This window comes from Paramisgurnus dabryanus, chromosome 3 (genome assembly GCF_030506205.2).
Source record: "Paramisgurnus dabryanus chromosome 3, PD_genome_1.1, whole genome shotgun sequence".
Classification (NCBI taxonomy): domain Eukaryota; kingdom Metazoa; phylum Chordata; class Actinopteri; order Cypriniformes; family Cobitidae; genus Paramisgurnus; species Paramisgurnus dabryanus.
The window spans coordinates 47025195-47044029 of NC_133339.1; positions in this window are offsets into that span (position 1 = coordinate 47025195).

An 18835-nucleotide genomic window follows, 5' to 3' on the forward strand; every position below is an offset into this window, starting at 1 on the left:
ACTCCTTACAACCGAGGTATGCAGCAAAGCATTTGTGAAGCCACAACACGCACAACCTTGAGGCGGATAGGCTACAACAGCAGAAGACCCCACCGGGTACCGCTCATCTCCACTACAAATAGGGAAAAGAGGCTACAATTTGCACTATGCAAGAGGCTAATTTTTATATATAGTTTAATAAAATAGTGTATAAATCAGTTACAACCTAACTGTAGTTATTGTATTTATACAAAAAAATTTGTCTCATAGTGCATAACTCAATCATTTTAAATCATTTAACAATTCCATCAATGTTTCCTAGTTATAAAAAAGCTTTTTATTGAATTTTTGTTAATGCACTTTAATTGTAAAGGTGTTCCTTCAAAAAAAAAAAAAAAATACTAGTTTGAGATTTATATTCCCATCTCCTTTTGAACTACACTACAATCCCTCATCTCACTCCGCTGTAAAACGTGACTCTATAAATTTTACTCGGAGTAAAGTTAAAATGACCTACTTTTTAATTTTACTTAAGTTGATATTTAGACCAGTAACTGTTAATATTGTTTAAAAGCAGCTTAAGCAGAGCGTAACGGAGTAGTGTCAGTGGTATCTAACTGAGGAGTGACGATATAGCCAGGATCCAACCAGTCCTGCTTGCTGTTTATTAACAGGTCCATGTTCATGCCACGGTCACCGTGCCATCATGACCCAGTCCTAGCTGTCAGGATGACCGATAACAAGCCACACATTTCTTTCAGCAGACTATTATCTATTGTGAGAGGTCTTGATGACAGCAGAAACACGATGATCTGTTATAAGAACAAGATCCTAAAGAGATTCTCATCTATATGGTGGGTCAATTATCTCAAAATCATCCGTAAGGAATATCAGTGCTCCCATAGAAACAACATATTGACTGAAAGTGTATTGATTTATAGGGAAGGCACCTCAGGGTCAGCAAACATCGGTCAATATGATATAAAGTTAAATGGATTGAGGTTAAGCAGTTTTGAAAACCTTAAATGCCAATGAATTTTTGCCACAAATTCAAAAATGTACACTGTGGCATTAAAATCTGTCAAAGAAACTTAAATTAAAAGACTCTGATGTTAAAAAAGATGTATAATTATATTGATTAGAAGAAAATGGAATTTACAAAAAAAGATGTCTGTCTGTAAATATGCATTCATGCAAACAATAACACCACAGCAGTTCTGCTGATAGATGTGAGCAGTGAGCAATTACTTAATTTTGAATAATTACAAGTCAAACAAGTTTTCTTTTTTACTTCGATTGTTTTTCGGCTTAAATTGTACTGCTTACCCTCAGGGGCGCCACTAGCAATTTTGGGCCCTATGAAAGAATAGGGGTTGGGCCCCCTACCACACCCATTTTGCACCCAACAAACAAGCCAACCTATCTATCTACAATATCTTTGTCTGCAATTTAATAATACAGATCTATTTTTTCTTTGCTATTGCTTTTGACCACTATTATCGGTATTTAGTCAGAGATCTACCATGATTAATTGTGCAAATACAGGACAGTGATCAAATGTTCAGAGAAATTGCAACATTTCTAAAGTTTAACCATAATTATATCGATAGTCGATATCCATTAAGTGTGATGTGAGCTATTAAAATGATAGTGAAATCAAACTGTGATGCTCTTTATCTCACAATTAGATTTAGATACTTTAGTCTGGTTTTCACAGGCTGTCATACTGTTTACCACCTTCTTCAACTGGGAGAAGAGTTGGGAAAACTCCCCAGGGAAGAGTGGGTGAGAGTGAGGCTTGCATGTACAAGTCCGCTAGCAAACATTGTGGTAGCATCCACTGACTGACTATAGTCTTGCGGCATCGTAAGACTGTACAAAACCATGCAGTGAATGGGTATAATCTTGCCAGAAATGCAGAAACAAGCCATAACTTTGTCTTATTGGTTACAAAATATTACCACAAACAGTATCAACAAATATTAATAACAGACACAACTGTAGTCAATGTATGCTTTTTGTTCAAAATCCATAATACAATGTTATTAGTGCGTAATTTTAATGTTGTATATATTGTCCTTTGTTTGGCGAAACGTTTATGCGTTTAAGGGTTAAAGCAGAACTTTCGCCCGTTTGCCTTTTCGCAAATATGGTTATTGTCATTTCCTGTGATTACTCAGTTCAGCCCTCTCATACCACGCAAACCATAAAGCAAACATCATCCTTCTGACTGAGCATCCGCTCCTGTTTAATTATGGGGCAAAATACAGAACTTAAGCCAAGCATAACATGCCAGTGAATGGCAACACATGAGAGACAGAGGCTGTGTTGTCTGCAGACTGTCTGCCCCTGCCTTCCCCGTCTGGATGTTGATGTCGAATGTGAGTCTGGAGGTGAGACTATCCCACACTGACTCATATATATATAAACACAAGAATACGACAACAGGAAACAGCCCACGGGAGTTGTGGTCTGTTTCGTAATGGACCAAATGTATGTGTTCAACAGGAAGCTTGTGCCAACCTGTTGCGCCACCATACAACAGTGTAAATTTATCAGCAGAGTTGCCACATCATGTGGTCATCATTTCTTTCTCCCCTTCTGCATTATCACAGCGGTTTTAATCAAAGTGCATGTTGACAGATTGAAGTTCAAACTGGGGCAGCATTTTGCTTTGGGTCAATCTGTGCTTTTATCAAACTTTTGAAAGATACTGAAAGATCATACTTAAATATAGCGAGGCCATTTGGGGCAGGTTGATGATTTAACCAAGCACCCAAGGGTGTCACTAGGAGCCTGAATGTCTATTCGATTGATTATTACAAGTGACCCTGGACTAAAAAGCTGCAAAATGTTGTAAACTTTGCTGGGAAAGTGTTCTCTGGTCTTACAGAGAAGGCTTAAGGCTAGTCCTAGACTAAAACACATGTTTGAGTTGTCTTAACTAAAAATAACTTGCACTCACGGATCTTAAAATATGCAAGTGCCATTGATTTGTCTCAAGATACACACCAGACATGTTTTTTTTCTAAGGCATTTTTATAAAAGATCCTTAAACATCTTAATTTAAATAAGGCCTACTCTAGGCTTTAGCTAAACCTTGTCTTTGAAACCAGGCCAATATGAGGTGTTTCTCAAATGTGAGGACACGCCCTAGGAAGGCTGTTTCCTTCCTAGTACAGTCTTTTTGACAGTTCAAGGTTAGAGTCCTCCAAAACTTTTAAGGCTAGAATGAGACGGTCTAATAAGTGTTCATGGCCACGTCATTACCGTTTCCGCCCCCATGGTGTAGTCATGACAACTTTAAAGTGAGAAGTTGAAGATAATGCAATGTATCACCACAAAAAGTTATTACAACTTTCCATGAATTCAGTACGGTGAATGACCATCATATATCAACCGTTTGTGCTCCCCTGGTTGTATACAAAATTAGCAGTTTAACATTGTGATAATTTACAACAAAGTCAAGGAAAACCTAAATGTCTTTGTGCGTAAAACATGTTTTTGTCTTACATTTCATACTAAAATTAAGTGCCTACTCCTTTCGAACCAATGGTTGGCTTAAATTTAAGAATGAAATTGGGTGACGAAGGTGCCAATTTGATTCTCGCAAAGGATTGTGGGTGATTTGAGGCCATGAAGGATACAGTTCATGCGTCCTTCAAAAGTGGCCAAATAAAGTGCACGAAACAGAGTCTGCCTTCGAAGCATCCTTCGGATTGAGATGTCCTTCAACGATGACATGGCAGTCGAGATATGCAACCTTCCAAGGATGCATCCTCGCGTTTGAAAAACACCCATGTTTAAAGTGCACACTCTTGACTTCTATCCCTTACAGCATTGTTTTGAAATCAACATGGCGGTAGGCTGCTTAAGGTCTATTACTGTTACTCATGCCTAACAAACTCTGCCTACAACATTTGTGCCAGCAGCCATATCACCCTGTAGCCCAAGACTAGAGAGTTGAGCCTGGCCAGTACTTGGATGGGAGACCTCCTAGGAAAACTAGGTTGCTGCTGGTATAGGTGTTAGTGAGACCAGCAGGGGGTGTTCATCCTGTCGTCTGTGTGAGTCCAAACACCCCAGTATAGTGACGAGGGACGCTAAAAAAAGCACTGCCTGTCGGATGAAACGTTAAACTGAGGTCCTGACTCTCTGTGGTCTTAATGACCAACAATCCCAAGATGTTACTGGAAAAAGAGTAGGGTAGCCCTGACACCCTGGCCAAATTTGCCCATTCGCCTACTAATCATCCCCATATATACTGATATGGCTATTTCACTCTGTCTAGTCTCCACTAATAAGCTGGTGTGTGGTTGGCATTCTGGCACAATATGGCTGCCAATGCATCATCCAGGTGGATGCTGGACATTTGTGTTGGAAGAGAAGAATCCCCCATTTCATATGTAAAGCGATTTGAGTGCTGCAAAAAAGTGCTATATTAAATGTTATGAATTAAAAAAAAAAAGTGTTGGAGGGCAAGAAAGCAGCAGATTACTACCTAAATATGTAATCACCTCTAAACAAAAGACAAATTTAGATACGTATAATAAAGAAACAATATTCCATATTCATAGTCACAAAAATAATGTCAGAATATTGCCAGACCTCCAATTTGGCAATGTTTGCATCTATTTTGTGGAAAATTCCTCGCCGGATGCTGCCAAGATTATATTTGTATTATATTGTATTATAATATATTAAATAAAAATCAAGAGTCTGAACACAAGTTTAATGCTCTTAGGCCAACAAATAATCTAATAAATGTGCAAAAGGATCTCTTTTACAACACTTTTGCATTTTCACGTAAAAATTCTTCAGCTATTTTTAGCAGTTAGTGTAATGCTGCGTTAACACCAAGGCGTCAAAAACACGCTATTCGCGCGTAGTTGGACACTTTTGAGTTCATTCTTTCATTCGCGCAGGAAAGCTGCACGTGAAATTCTAGTCATTCGATACATTCACGCGGAACTTCGTGTCAGGGGAGGAGCTTCTGGGACTTAGCCACTCTGCTCGCTTCCTGTAATTACGTCACTACTACAGCAAGGTCCTGATTGGTTAACGCGGCACGGAAATCCGCCGAAGTTCAGATTTTTCAACATGCTGTTTCCCACAGTAACACTCAACTTGCGCAGAACGCGCCATCCGCACGTTTCAATCCACTTGCCTCGCGTGTACCGCACCGCAGGATGCCTAATCGCATCTTTGCACTGACTTAACATGTAAATCACCCGCGCTTGCCACTGTCATAAGCAATTCCAAGGATTGGTACCGAGCACTAATGCCTGTTCAAAAATGTGTCATTGCGATATCTCGTCACATTTTTACAAATACAATTTTTTTTAAATAAAAGTTAACAATAAAATAATATAATAAACTTTTGTGTCAACATCTGCTTTACAAAAACAATACTTTTATTTTTGTAAATAATTAACATACCTTACGAAATGTATTTTTTTAATAGTAAAAGTGTAGTAATCATGGCTTATAAATTATAATTTTAATGTGTGATTTAGCTTTGTAGGAATCATGTTTTGTATAAGTAATTTATTAACTTTACACAGTACAAAAGTGGAAAGGGTACAGTATAATAATCTTAATAATAAAATTACACAAGCAATGTGTAGATCTCCCACCTATAGCCTCATTTATATACTACTATATGAAACACATCATTTAAAAGACATCAATTGTAACGTTTATAACGTTTTATAACTACCCATGAGGAGTTTTTTCAGCCAGCCAATGGAATCACACGGGGGTCCTAAGGGGGCAGAATTGCCAGGGGGGACCGAATGGCTCATGAGACCGCCTGCTGCTGGTGTAAATGCAGCATAACTCAGTGGTTCTCAACCCCAGTCCTCGCCCCCCCCCCCCAGAATGTTTTAGGCCCTGTTTACACGTACATGGTTATTTGGAAAAACTGAGACATTTCACCCGCCTCTGAATCCGATTCTTTCTAAAAACTCCGGCTAGAGTGGAGATTTGGAAAATCGTCGGGTTACACAGTTGCATGTAAACTGAGACAAAAGGATGTTTAGCCAGCCAAATGGATGTTTAGCGCCAGAGCTCACACCTATGCCAAAAGTGCGACCTTATTTAAAAGAGGAACAGGAAGTGATTTGTTGCTGTTTTCAGGATTCTGATTGGCTTACATGGGCTTCAGTTTCTCGATACATCGCCACCTAGAGTTTTGGCATGCTCTTAACGGCTTATTTACATCGGTACGTGTCAATGAATACTTTGAAACCGGAGAGGAGGTCTGTTTATGAAAATAGCCGCCCATGTGTAAACATAGTCTTAGATGTCATCTTATATGAAACACCTCATTAGGCTCCTTCCAGAATGTTTGAAACTTTCCCTTATTAACACACTAACAAGCTGATGAACTAAATCAGGTGTTTTATATATGGAGACATCTAAAATGGTCTGGGGGGGGGGGGGGGCGAGGACTGGAGTTGAAAACCACTGGTGTAACTAATCACTGTAATTGGTTGCCTCACTACGTGTCAACAGTCCAGATATGATTTATGGCTAAAAATACAATGATTAATCTTTACGTGAGGTTATCTTTGATGAAGTGGTAACTGTAAATTTGGATGGTTGCCATTGTTTCCCCTGATTGGGGACAGAGGCACAAACGTTTATTGCACATAATTAACAAATTCCTCTTTTCTGGGTTTTCTTCTTTGACGGCATTCTGTAGAAGCACAGCCCAGGATTATCTCCTCGTCGATTGCACCTTAATTTATTCAGTATTTCAACAAAAATAATCACACACTTCTTAACCTGTGGACAACGCTCTCTTGCCCTCCAGCGGGGCGTTGCCCTAAGTGTGTGAGGTCAGATGAAATAATGCGTGTCAAATTGTGGGGCTTTTTGGGTGTGCTTTTTGTGAGATGTGCTATTAACTAAATGACTTACAATTGTACCTGTCAGATGACAAATCATCAAAGTGACATTTTAACAAACCAACAGCAATGACGCAATGATGCACAAACAATGTAAAAATAAATTGTGTTATTTTTGTACAAAAGTATAGACGTATAATACCATGCTCTACATGCCACCTGCTTGCAGGATATAGCCTTGTAATCCCTTCATAGACCCACCACAGTCTTTTTCCTTTACTTTACACTACACATAATCTGCAGGAGATCAGAGAAAGGTTCAAATGACAGGATTTAACCTCAACTGAGGGGATTTTGATGTTTTTCTTTATCCAAGGCTTACACTGCGAGGACACATCGTCCCATTTAACCGCTCAATAAACACATCTGACCAAGACCTGACCGACTATGACCAATTTGTTTGTTTGTTCAAAGCAAAAAAGCACTTAGCTAGTATACAATGCATACAAATACATAATACTGTAACATGACAACACATTTTACTAGATGCATAGATATCCTTCAAATGTTTTAAAGTGAGTGAATTTGTACTTTTATGTAAGAACATAATAATAAAAATAACATTTATGGAGAGAGCAGATGCAGATCTCCCTGAACATCTGAAGGTGATCTGTAAGGTGGTCTATTCAGAGTTTCCTAAATATACCAGGGGTGTCTGATTTCCCAAAGCCATGCGCCCTTATAACTAAATCTCTTCTGAACAGACTGTTGTTTAAAATTAAAAGATGATGTATGATATGATGTATGGAGTGGTTCACCAGTATATAGTCTTTCTGTGGTTTTGTCCTGCGCAAAGAAATTGATTTTTTTTTTCAAAAATGCTTGCATGCACTTAGAGGGTTTTGCATCTGAATTCATATGTTGGATATTTCATCTTATCAGGAGCACGTAAGTGTTTTACTGTACAGCAAACCTTATTATTGTGACAAGTGAGGAAAGATGAATGGTGGATAAAAGTTGAACTCGCCTCAGATGATGGATGAATAAGTGAAGTGATGTTAGATTGGCAAGGCATGAGTCACATCGGCACTATAGGCGAGAAATTACACCCTATGGCTCTGTAAATGCATGCATGCTGGTTCGATGTATGCCCGTGTTAGGATTTCAAGGACAGCCAGAGAAGGCATGTGGCGCTACCACGTAATTTATGCCTTAAAAACATGTCTACACCAGTGCCATTTGGCATGGACATAAAAAATTATAAAAAATACATATACATTATAAAACTACATGTGAGCATGCAAGCTTTCTTCATCCCATTCTCAGTAAGAATAATTCACAAAGGTCCAAACCTTACGACCAGCGACGCAAAAACCGTTACTAAAAATCACAGCACCACATAGATGTTCATTTATTTGTTTCGCTTTTTCAACTCCAGCACATAGTGAATATATGTGCTTGGTTATAAATAAGTAAAGCTCTGTGCGCAAGTAAAAGGTCAGGCGCTGCTGTTATCAATAATGTAAAGAATTCATCTGCCTCAGGCTGAGACTCAGGTTGAGATCATCATTTACAGAGAGACAAATAAACGTCAACTCAAAAAGATACGAGAGTCCGAAATAAAAGCAGAGCACTTGTGTATATACCAGTCACGAGACGTTTTTCTGTAGTTATATTTTCATCCAAAACAATTGAAAATGTACAGCCATATTCTGACAGGAATGCTGGAATGTAATGGGATGCTATACAGCAGACTTGTAACTGCAACCAGGGTCCAAAATGTTCCTTTCGCCAACCTGGCAATGGTGTCTTTATTGAGGACATTCATGGGCCATCATGTTTTTGGTGTCATCAAAGTTTATTTTAAACATTAATACATCATCCAAGGGTCATTTTATGATGAAATTCTTAAAATGTTGGAATGTGGACCTGACATTGGTCTTACTGTTAAAATTTAGTATAATTAGTATATAAAACTTTCAAAAACACAAAGCATACTTTTTTGTATGTTTAAATAGACGTGAAGCATACCATGTAAACGTACACTCACCTAAAGGATTATTAGGAACACCTGTTAAATTTCTCATTAATGCAATTATCTAATCAACCAATCACATGGCAGTTGCTTCAATGCATTTAGGGGTGTGGTCCTGGTCAAGACAATATCATGAACTCCAAACTGAACGTCAGAATGGGAAAGAAAGGTGATTTAAGCAATTTTGAGCGTGGCATGGTTGTTGGTGCCAGACGAGCCGGTCTGAGTATTTCACTGAGTATATCTGCTCAGTTACTGGGATTTTCACACACAAACCATTTCAAGGGTTTACAAAGAATGATGTGAAAAGGGAAAAACATCCAGTATGTGGCAGTCCTGTGGGCGAAAATGCCTTGTTGATGCTAGAGGTCAGAGGAGAATGGGCCGACTGATTCAAGCTGATAGAAGAGCAACTGTGACTGAAATAACCACTTGTGACAACCGAGGTATGCAGCAAAGCATTTGTGAAGACAGAACACACACAACCTTGAGGCGGATGGGCTACAACAGCAGAAGACCCCATTGGGTACCACTCATCTCCACTACAAATAGGAAAAATATGATAACTGAGATCAAGATCGCTGGATAAAAGGCTGAATTTGGATCTGTTCCTCGCAATTGTATAAATTTTAAAGATGTGAATTACAAGGAATAAATAAAATGAACATTGTGAATTAATGTTCCGTTTTGGTGTAATTACTGTTGCATAGGAGAATACAGCACATGAGAAAACACATTTTGTGTGACATGGCAAACAACCTTAATATTACAGAATGATTAAATGATTACAGGTTACTTGTAACTAATTTTAAGGTTTTAAATGAATTTTAATGTAGTCTTATTTAATTGTGGAACGTTCATTCTTTGAAAGTCATGAACATTTCATTATTTAAATGAGCAAACGGTCTTAAATTAGTGGAAAATATGACTGAAAACATTGTGTAAGAAATGTCAATACCTGCGTGTCCTGTCAACATGTCTATTTTATACGTTTCAATGTGTATGAAAACCTAAGTAAATTTACGTTTGGTACAACCACACTTTACGTAAAAATACACACGTATTCTCATGAGATTACTTTGTTGACATTGTGACCTTTTGTTCTGAAACCTGATATTCCTGTCACTAATTCGTTTAATTATAACTTCTCTCTTCTCCTGCCCTACTTTGAATATTATCTGTACCTTAGACGCAATCAAGCTGTCAATAGCTCACAAAGCAAAACTCAAATAGCACTGGGAACACTGCAGAGCTGTGTGTCAAAGCATCTAAAAGTAGAACATAATGGATTGTGATGAAAAGGCAACAAACATGATAGAAACTCAATTATCCACCTCAGTGTCCTGCAACTTCGAATCTAAAGCATCTAAACAGTGTGGATGTCAGTCAAACCAAACGCACCTAAAGCCCAGAATCCTTTGTGACACTGGGGACTCAACGCTGCTAACAGAATTTACAAAGCCAATAGAGATACCGAGACTTCCTGTGAAGAATCCTGCCGGACCTGCGTGGTGCAGAATAATGAATGTCCATTGATCCGCTGATACCGGACCCTGGCAAAGTTTTATTCCCACATTCCAATCTTCTTGTGTCGGAGAGGGAACAATCCATTCTTGAAATATCTTCCTGACTTGGCACAGAGTGTGAGTCTATCTTGGATACATGCCAAGTACGATGTGCTTCTCCTTTGGGTCGAAAATGCCACATTTGAGCACACAGGTCATCAACCTTTAGTGACTGCAACTTATAAATGTGACACATCGACATTATACTGGGAAAGGCATAGCTGAGGAGTATACCAAAGTGATCTCATGAGAATACTTGTGAATTTTTACGTAATGTGTGGTTGTACCTCCTTTTTTCATACACACTGAAATGGATAATATCTAAGTATTGACAGGACTTATATGTTAAATATTTACATATTAACAGCTTTACAGACATACAAATATAAAAATTTCAGGCATTGGCGTTTTAGTCATATTTTCTGCCCTAATTATTTAAGACAGTTTACTAATTTACCTAATGAAATGTTAATGACTGACATATAATTACACAAGATTAAACAAGACTACACATTAATACCTTAAACTGAATAACATTTCTGTTAGACTTCTCATTAAAAAAACTACACCTTGACCAGGGAGATCTTAATAACTTTAGACCAACCTCAAATCTCCATCTTCTTTCTAAATTATTAGAAAAAGTAGTAGCAAGTCATCTATGCTTAGTGAATAATAGTACGTATGAAAAGTTCCAATCAGGATTCAGGATTCCAATCCCGACCATAGCACAGAGACAGCACTGCTTAGAGTCACAAATGACCTCCTTTTAACATCTGATCGTGGTGAAATCTCAATTGTTATATTATAAGACCTTAGTGAAGCCTTTGACACAATAGATCACACAATCTTACTCAATAGACTAGAAAACTATGTTGGCATCAGTGGTCAGGCGTTAGCCTGGTTTAGATCGTATCTATGTAAATGTATCATTTTATGTAAATGAGAAAGAGTCATATCACTCCCCGGTTAAACACGGTGTACCGCAGGGATCAGTTTTGGGTCCAATCCTGGACCACTTCCTTATGCTAAACTCCAATAAGAAAGAGATACTTATTATCTAACCGAATCGCTCCAAACAAAATATGTCAGATTACACTTGTAAAGTTAATTCATAGCCGCTGTATTTTGCTAATTATGTTGTCTGTCGATTTTTCTGTGTTTTCCCCTGCTTCTATTAATGTAAAGCTGCTTTGAAACAATTAACAATTGTGAAAAGCGCTAAATAAATAAATTTTATTGAATTGTTATCATTAAAACATTTTGTAATATTTAGTTTGTTTGCCATGACAACTGTTTTGGGTAGGTTTAGGGGTAGAACTTTTTCAGTGGCTTAAAACTTCTTTTAAATGCTATGTTGTTGTTGTTTCCCTACACATTTCTGTCCGTTATGTTGCATAATAAAAATAATACATTTTTAAAGAATACGGTATCGATAAAATGGTTAAAGGGAAATTATACAGCAATCTTTTATGGTATTTAAGATTTGTTAACGTTTAAAGTTTTGTAGCTGTAAAAAAGTAATAATGCTACGATTAAATGTTGCAAATATGTCTACATTTTATGCTTCAGCATCTATTTACAAAAAAGTATGTTTCGTGTTCTTGAAAGTTACGTATTGTTACTACGTATTAACAGTGAGACCAGGCGGTATTGATAGCTTCAGCAGTAAAAACATGAACAAACGATTTACATGGAACAAACTTCCGGTAAACTCTGCAAATAATCAATAACAACAGTCGCTATAGAGTAGTTTATTTCTGATAACAAGCTAAATAAACCACAAGTGGATTGCTTTAGTTCAAATCATAGCTAAAGCGTATCAAAAACTACACTGAGCGTGTTACTGTATAAAATGTGTACTATATAATGTATACTTAATGTCAGGAACTGTGGACAAATGAACCCAAACGCAAACGATGCCGGGGAGAACAAAAAAACACTTTATTAAACTGACATAAACAAAAACCCACGAGGGTGTACACAACATAAAACACGAAACAGATACACTAAATTTGACAAGATATGTGGCTGAATTACCACACAAAATACGGGAACAAAACAAAATGAACCTGCACAGAACTAAGGACACAATGACATTAAATAAGGAATTCTAAACAAGATAACGAGGGGGAACAGGTGATGGGAGAAAAACAAAGATTACTAATAAGCAGGAGAACGCGGGGGCCGGGACAAGAGACAAGACACCGGAGGCACATGACACAATAATCAAGGCCATGAACCTCCACATAAAGTATGGGACTGCCAGAACACTGCCATTATGACTAGATATAAATACAAAACAAGACTCCTTGGCAGGATTCTGACAGTACCCCCCCCCCCCTTAAGGGACGGGCACAGGGTATACAAGACAATAATGTCCAAGGGGGTGCAGGACGCAGGCGCAGCTGGGACTGCGCAAACTGCGCAGATTTTGACTGCACGGGCTGGGTCGACTGCGCGGGCTGTGTCGGCAGCACAGACTGGGCAGGCTGTGTCGGCGCAGGCTTGGCCATCCCGTGAGCTGAGGTAAACATAACAATGGCCAAGCCAAGGATTGGACCAAAAATGCAGCCAACCCCTCAAGGTTTGGATCGGACATAACGGTGGCCCTCCAAAGTTCGCCGAAAAACCACACACCGATCCTCCTGATCAGCCAATCCGGAACAGGGCGCACCGCGAGTGGCAGCAGAACAAAAACCGGAGGTGTAGCAACTATCCCTAACTTCCTAATAACAGATTTACTATCTTTCTTTAGTTACCCTTCTCTTTATCTCTTTCTCTATTTCCTCTTTATCTATATAAAAAAAATTACTAACATACCCTTGGCTATGTATATTGTGTTGGACTTGATGAGACTATTTCCAGTGCACTTATGTATTGCTGTTCTTATGTTGCCATAATTGCTTCTATTGTTTACCTCACTTGTAAGTCGCTTTGGACAAAAGCGTCTGCTAAATGACAAAATGTAAATGTAAATGTAAACCCTGGTTATTCCATCTATTGAGTTTTTATGACATAAAAAAACAGCAGAAATGGTTACCTGTCATTCTGGCCTTTAAATCTGTGGCGGAAGAAAGTAGTTCCCCAACAAAAAAGCTATTAAAATCACTCTGTTGTTGTTTTCTACTTTTCTCTTTTTAAACTTGTGCTGTCGAACTGTTGTATAAAAGAAATATCGCTCTCGGAGTCATGTGACAAATCTCTACATCATCATTGCTTCCTCTACTCGGCCGTAATGATATTGAGCAATATCACACTTCTACTCGAGCAATATTGCTACAGTTCAGCTGCCAAACCTCCCTTTACATATCAGTAATCAATAATCGCTGTCTCCCCTCATCTTTAGAAAACCAAAACATTTGTTATTTTCTACGAGATATTTGTTCCAGAGTTCAGTTTAGTCACTAGTTAGACCATTAAACAAACAGAGACCGGAAACCCAGACGCGTAACCACTACAACGCACATGCGTCCGATGAAACCTACGCACATGCGTCTATATACAGTACAGAGTGCTTAAAAGAGAGGCTTTTATACAATTTATGGTCAAAACTTTCCGGATAACCAAATACAACACCCACCAATAGGCTCATTTCAGATCCAAATAATAGTGAATTGGTCCTAACACCTTGCAATGATCTGTGAAGGCTTTCCAATAAATGTTGCAAGATGCCTGTGGGATTGATTCCCATTCAGACAGGCAAGCATCAGTGAGGTCAGGTCCGATGTTGGGTGATAAGGTCTGACTCACAGTTAACCTTCCAATTGATCCTAAAGGGATTCAGATCTAGGCTTTGTGCAGGCCAGTTCTTTCACATTAGACTCAATAAAGCAGTGAATGTTTCTCTATGCACCTGCTACCTTTGATGGGTATAGCTGTGACCGCCAATCTGGTACTTTTGGCCATGTTATGTACATTACACTAGCAGACATTATGGATCCAGCTTTGTACTGTTTGTCATGATGAAAAATTGGCATTTCCAGTCACAGACCTGCTGTGCAAACAGTACATCAATACAATAAACCTGTCCACGATTTACTAATATATTAAGCTGAGTACTTCTGCAATGAAATGTAAGCTCTACTACTGCTTCACTTTGGGATTTTGGGGAATTATTTGATATTGTTTTTAGCTTTGATTCCAGGGTCTACTATCTAAAACAGTGCTTTTCAATTCCAGTCCTTTTGCCCCCCCCAAGAATATTTTAAAAGTCTACCTATATAAAAAAACATCTGTATCAGCCCTTTCCAATGAAAGTTTTTTTCGACTAGATTCGGCAACCGCACAGAACGATCACATCATTACCGCGATAGTGTGATGTCACACGATAAACAATCTTTGAGGAACCGTTAAAGTCAATCAAGGCTGTAGGTGTCTCCCTTATTAAAACATTACCAAGCTGTTTAGTTTATTTATATTTTTATTTTATTTGAGCAGTAACCATTCTGCACAAAAGGAGTAGGCCGAAGCAAAAGAGCTTTTAAGCGCAAAATTAATAAAAATTCTCATTTTACAATAGTACAAAAAACCATAATACAAAAGCAACAACAGAACGATACAACATAAAAAAAAACAAAAAACAATACGTAAATAAAACAAAAATGGATTATATACACTTGAAATATCTGATCATGGTACAATAATAGCAATTCATCTTTTTTATTCTTTATACTTTTAAAAAATCTTTTGTTGGTATTTGATATTTGGACATCGTTTCATCTCCTCATGAGTGGAATCAGGTTTTTTATATAGAAAGACAACTAAAACATTTTGGGCGGGAAATGAGAAACACTAATCTAAACCCTGAATATAAAATAAATACATAAATAAATAAATATTAAGCTTAAATCTATTTGAAATTCCAAATTCTGCCAACTGGCTCATTGATATTCCAGCTTCACAAACATGTTTCTCCTGGTTGTCGAATGGTTAAAGGAAATGCGTGTGTTTGCGATTTTCACAGACCTGTTTAAGAGCTAATGAAATCTTGCTGCAACAGCTTGGATGATTACAATGTTTTATTTAAGCAGGTAAACCCCTTCAAATACTGTACAGCTCGCAATGAAAAATCCATCTAGCACTGCCATGAATTATCTTGAGAAAAACAAAGGTTAATAAATGGGGGAAAAACACTTTGCCTGCATTGTATCTGTTTCAAGACCCTGGAATTCCTTCATCATTATTTTTCTGACTAAAATGAAAGAAGGAAGCATCTCTGTTGTTTCCAGCGAAAACTGGGCTGAATAACCAGCTGGGCCGGGTGGTAAACAGGTTTAATATGAAGGTTAATGACGAGGGCATGATGTCGGAAGATGAGAAGGAATAATAATATGTTCTACACACCCATATACAAGCTATTAATGCAAGTCTCAGTTTTCTAATCCGTAATAAAACCAAGGCATGTTCACACAAGCTCTCAGATTTCCCAGAATCGCATCAGTGGAGCATAAGAGCAAGTGAGAGGATAACACAAAGGATAACATCTTCATTACTTCACATCTTTTGTTATGTTATGAAAGAGAGCTGGAAATTGGCTTTCAGTACAGAGGACAGGCAAATAAGGAAAGGTCATTTAGAAACAAAGGTGGATTTTGACCTACGTATAACCCGTATTTGGTTTCATCCTGGTCCTCTCGGTAAAACTGAACTGTAACCTCAATCTATAAATGCAGTTTAAAGAATATATGGCATTGAATGGTTGTATTAAGGCTATAACCTAATATAAACTAGTAATACAACTAACCAATCAGGCATGCAAATGTTAATTACCTATATTTATACCAGGGGCCCTGTTTAATGCTTTATTTTGATTGGTTGAGAAAGGTTCCACGGGTATGCATTATTTTTTAATAAATGCACACCTGACTTGTCAAATGTCTTAAAATAGCCACCAGAGCAATGTTTGAAGTGACATAAACGTAATAATTGACTTCGGTCTTATCTGAAACACAGTGGCTCAATGGGTAGCATGGTTGCCTTACATCTAAAAGGTTTCTGGTTCGAGCCCCGACTAAGTCAGGTGAAATGTCCCTGTGTCAGTATGCGTTTACTTCGGGTATTCTGGTTTCTTCCAACAGGCCAATTGGAGAAACCAAATTGCCCCTCTCCCTAACCTGTGTGTGGATCAATTTGTGTATGGATTAACCCAGTGGTTTTCAAACTTTTTTTATGACAATTTATGAAATACCATAATTTATCATGAATTCTCTGTTATTAAACCTAAAAAAAAAATAAGGCTACTAACCTAAATCACTACTTTTTGAATAATTTAATGGGTTTTTTTTTTATTAAAATGTTGAGTTTTAGAACAGTTTTTTGTCACAAATTTTCTTTTTTGAGGGGGGCCGCGAAGGAATGCACCGTACACAAGGGGGGCCACACGCTGAAAAAGTTTGGGAACCACTGGATTAACCATTTCTCAACATGAATATAGCCATAGATGCTAGAATGGGATAAAGAAGAAGAAGAATTATTTAAAATAATGCACACCTGCTTCTCCTCATGCCGCATTACCACCTTGTGCATTATTTTTGAATAATTTAACACCCGTTGTCAATTATTCCTCACGTAGGCCTACATTACAGCTATAAATTGTACAAATCTTTATTACACTGTAAGGTTGGTGTTATTATATTCATATTCTGTGTTATCTTTCACATAAGCCTTGCCAAAAAAATCTGTCATTAATCCTGCAGACACCTGAACTGCAGATCTAGGAAAGTTTCGGGATATTTTTAGCCTTCTTTGCTGGATCACGCAGAAAGATAAAAGCAGAAAGGTTTGATCAGACAACATGTAGAGCAGGATTGTTCTGACACAAGACATTGAGTTTTGTGTTCAGTCACATCAAAGAAATGCGGAACGAAACATCCTCACAGAAAATTTCACAACAATTTTTAAGATTAACCCTTTATACGGTACATTTCCTAAGTGTTATTCGGTGTGATTTCAGCTGTTACATTTCAAATCTGACATAAATGCAAACACTTTTATACACTTTCTTTTGAAGTCAAATTAAATCTGTATTATATTCCTGTTAGGAATGTTACATTTTCCCATTTGATCCTCTGTGGGGCTCTGTTTCAGACTCTAATTAGCTATGAAACAGTATTTTTCCTCTACTGTACTGTACTTGTTTTGAGTCAATTATAATCCTTATTAAGAAACCGCAGGAAAATGACAGTTTTTCATCAAATATATGTCCCAGGTATGAAACATAGCAGACTGCAATAGCAACTTTTAATGTTTTTATATATATTTTAGCAACATAATGTCAAATATGTACTTTCTATCAAGTTAGCACTTAATAAGTTTAAATGGGAAAGATTTTCAAGACTTTTTTAAGATGTAAAATAAATCTTTGTTGTCCCCAGAGTACACATGTAAAGTTTTAGCTTAAAATACCATATAGATAATTTATTATAGTATGTTAAAAATGCCACGTTGCAGGTGTGAAAAAAAGTGAAATTTTTAGGTGTGTCCTTTTAAATGCAAATAAGCTGATAAAATGCAAATACTGATTCGTCATGATGGTGGTTTGTTGAAATTGAAACTCAGTTGTGCCTACCCAGTCTCATGTGGATGCGTATAAATAGCAGTGTGAAAATCGAGCAATACATACGCTAAATTCCAGTTTGGCGTGCATTTGATACCCCAGTCCTTCCCATTCATTTAAACAACGCATCTTTTTTTGTCGTTTATTTATTGGTTTCTCATTGTTGTTGTTTTTTTAAACTATTTTCGCTTGGGTTTAGGGTTAGATTTCAGATTTGCTTAAGGAGGTTATTTAATATACAGGTTTCTCCATGTTTCTGTCTATATTTAAAGGAACAGTATGTAAGAAATGTATATTAATTAATCATAAAATGGCCCTGATATGTCACTAGACATTATGAAATCATTTTCATTTCAAATACTTATATCACTCACAACAGTGGTCTGGCCAGGATATTGTCATTTAAAAAGTGGAGTTGCAGTCCTCATCTGATGTTTATGTTGTCATTTTGTGTATTGGCCACCAGTTTTGTGATTGCAATACCAGTTTTGGCCACAATCCTAAATACAGTACTGTTCCTTTAAGCCATGGCGCTTGGAGTCGGGGTTAGAATTGGGGACCCAAGCGAAAATGGTAAAAAAGCAAAAAAAAGAGAAACCAATAAATAAAACAACAAAAAAGATGCGCTGTTTAAGTGAATGGGAAGGACTGGCGTATCATATGCACACCAAAGTGGAATTTGGCGTAGGTATTGCATGATTTTCACACTTCTACTCCGTGAGACTAGGTTAGTTGTGCTGTCAATTATTTTCTCTCTCTCTTTCTTTCTCTCCCCCCCCCCCCTCTCTCTCTCTCTCTCTCTCTCTGCACTAAGTGGAAGTACTGTGGTTGGATAGTACAGATTAAAGGG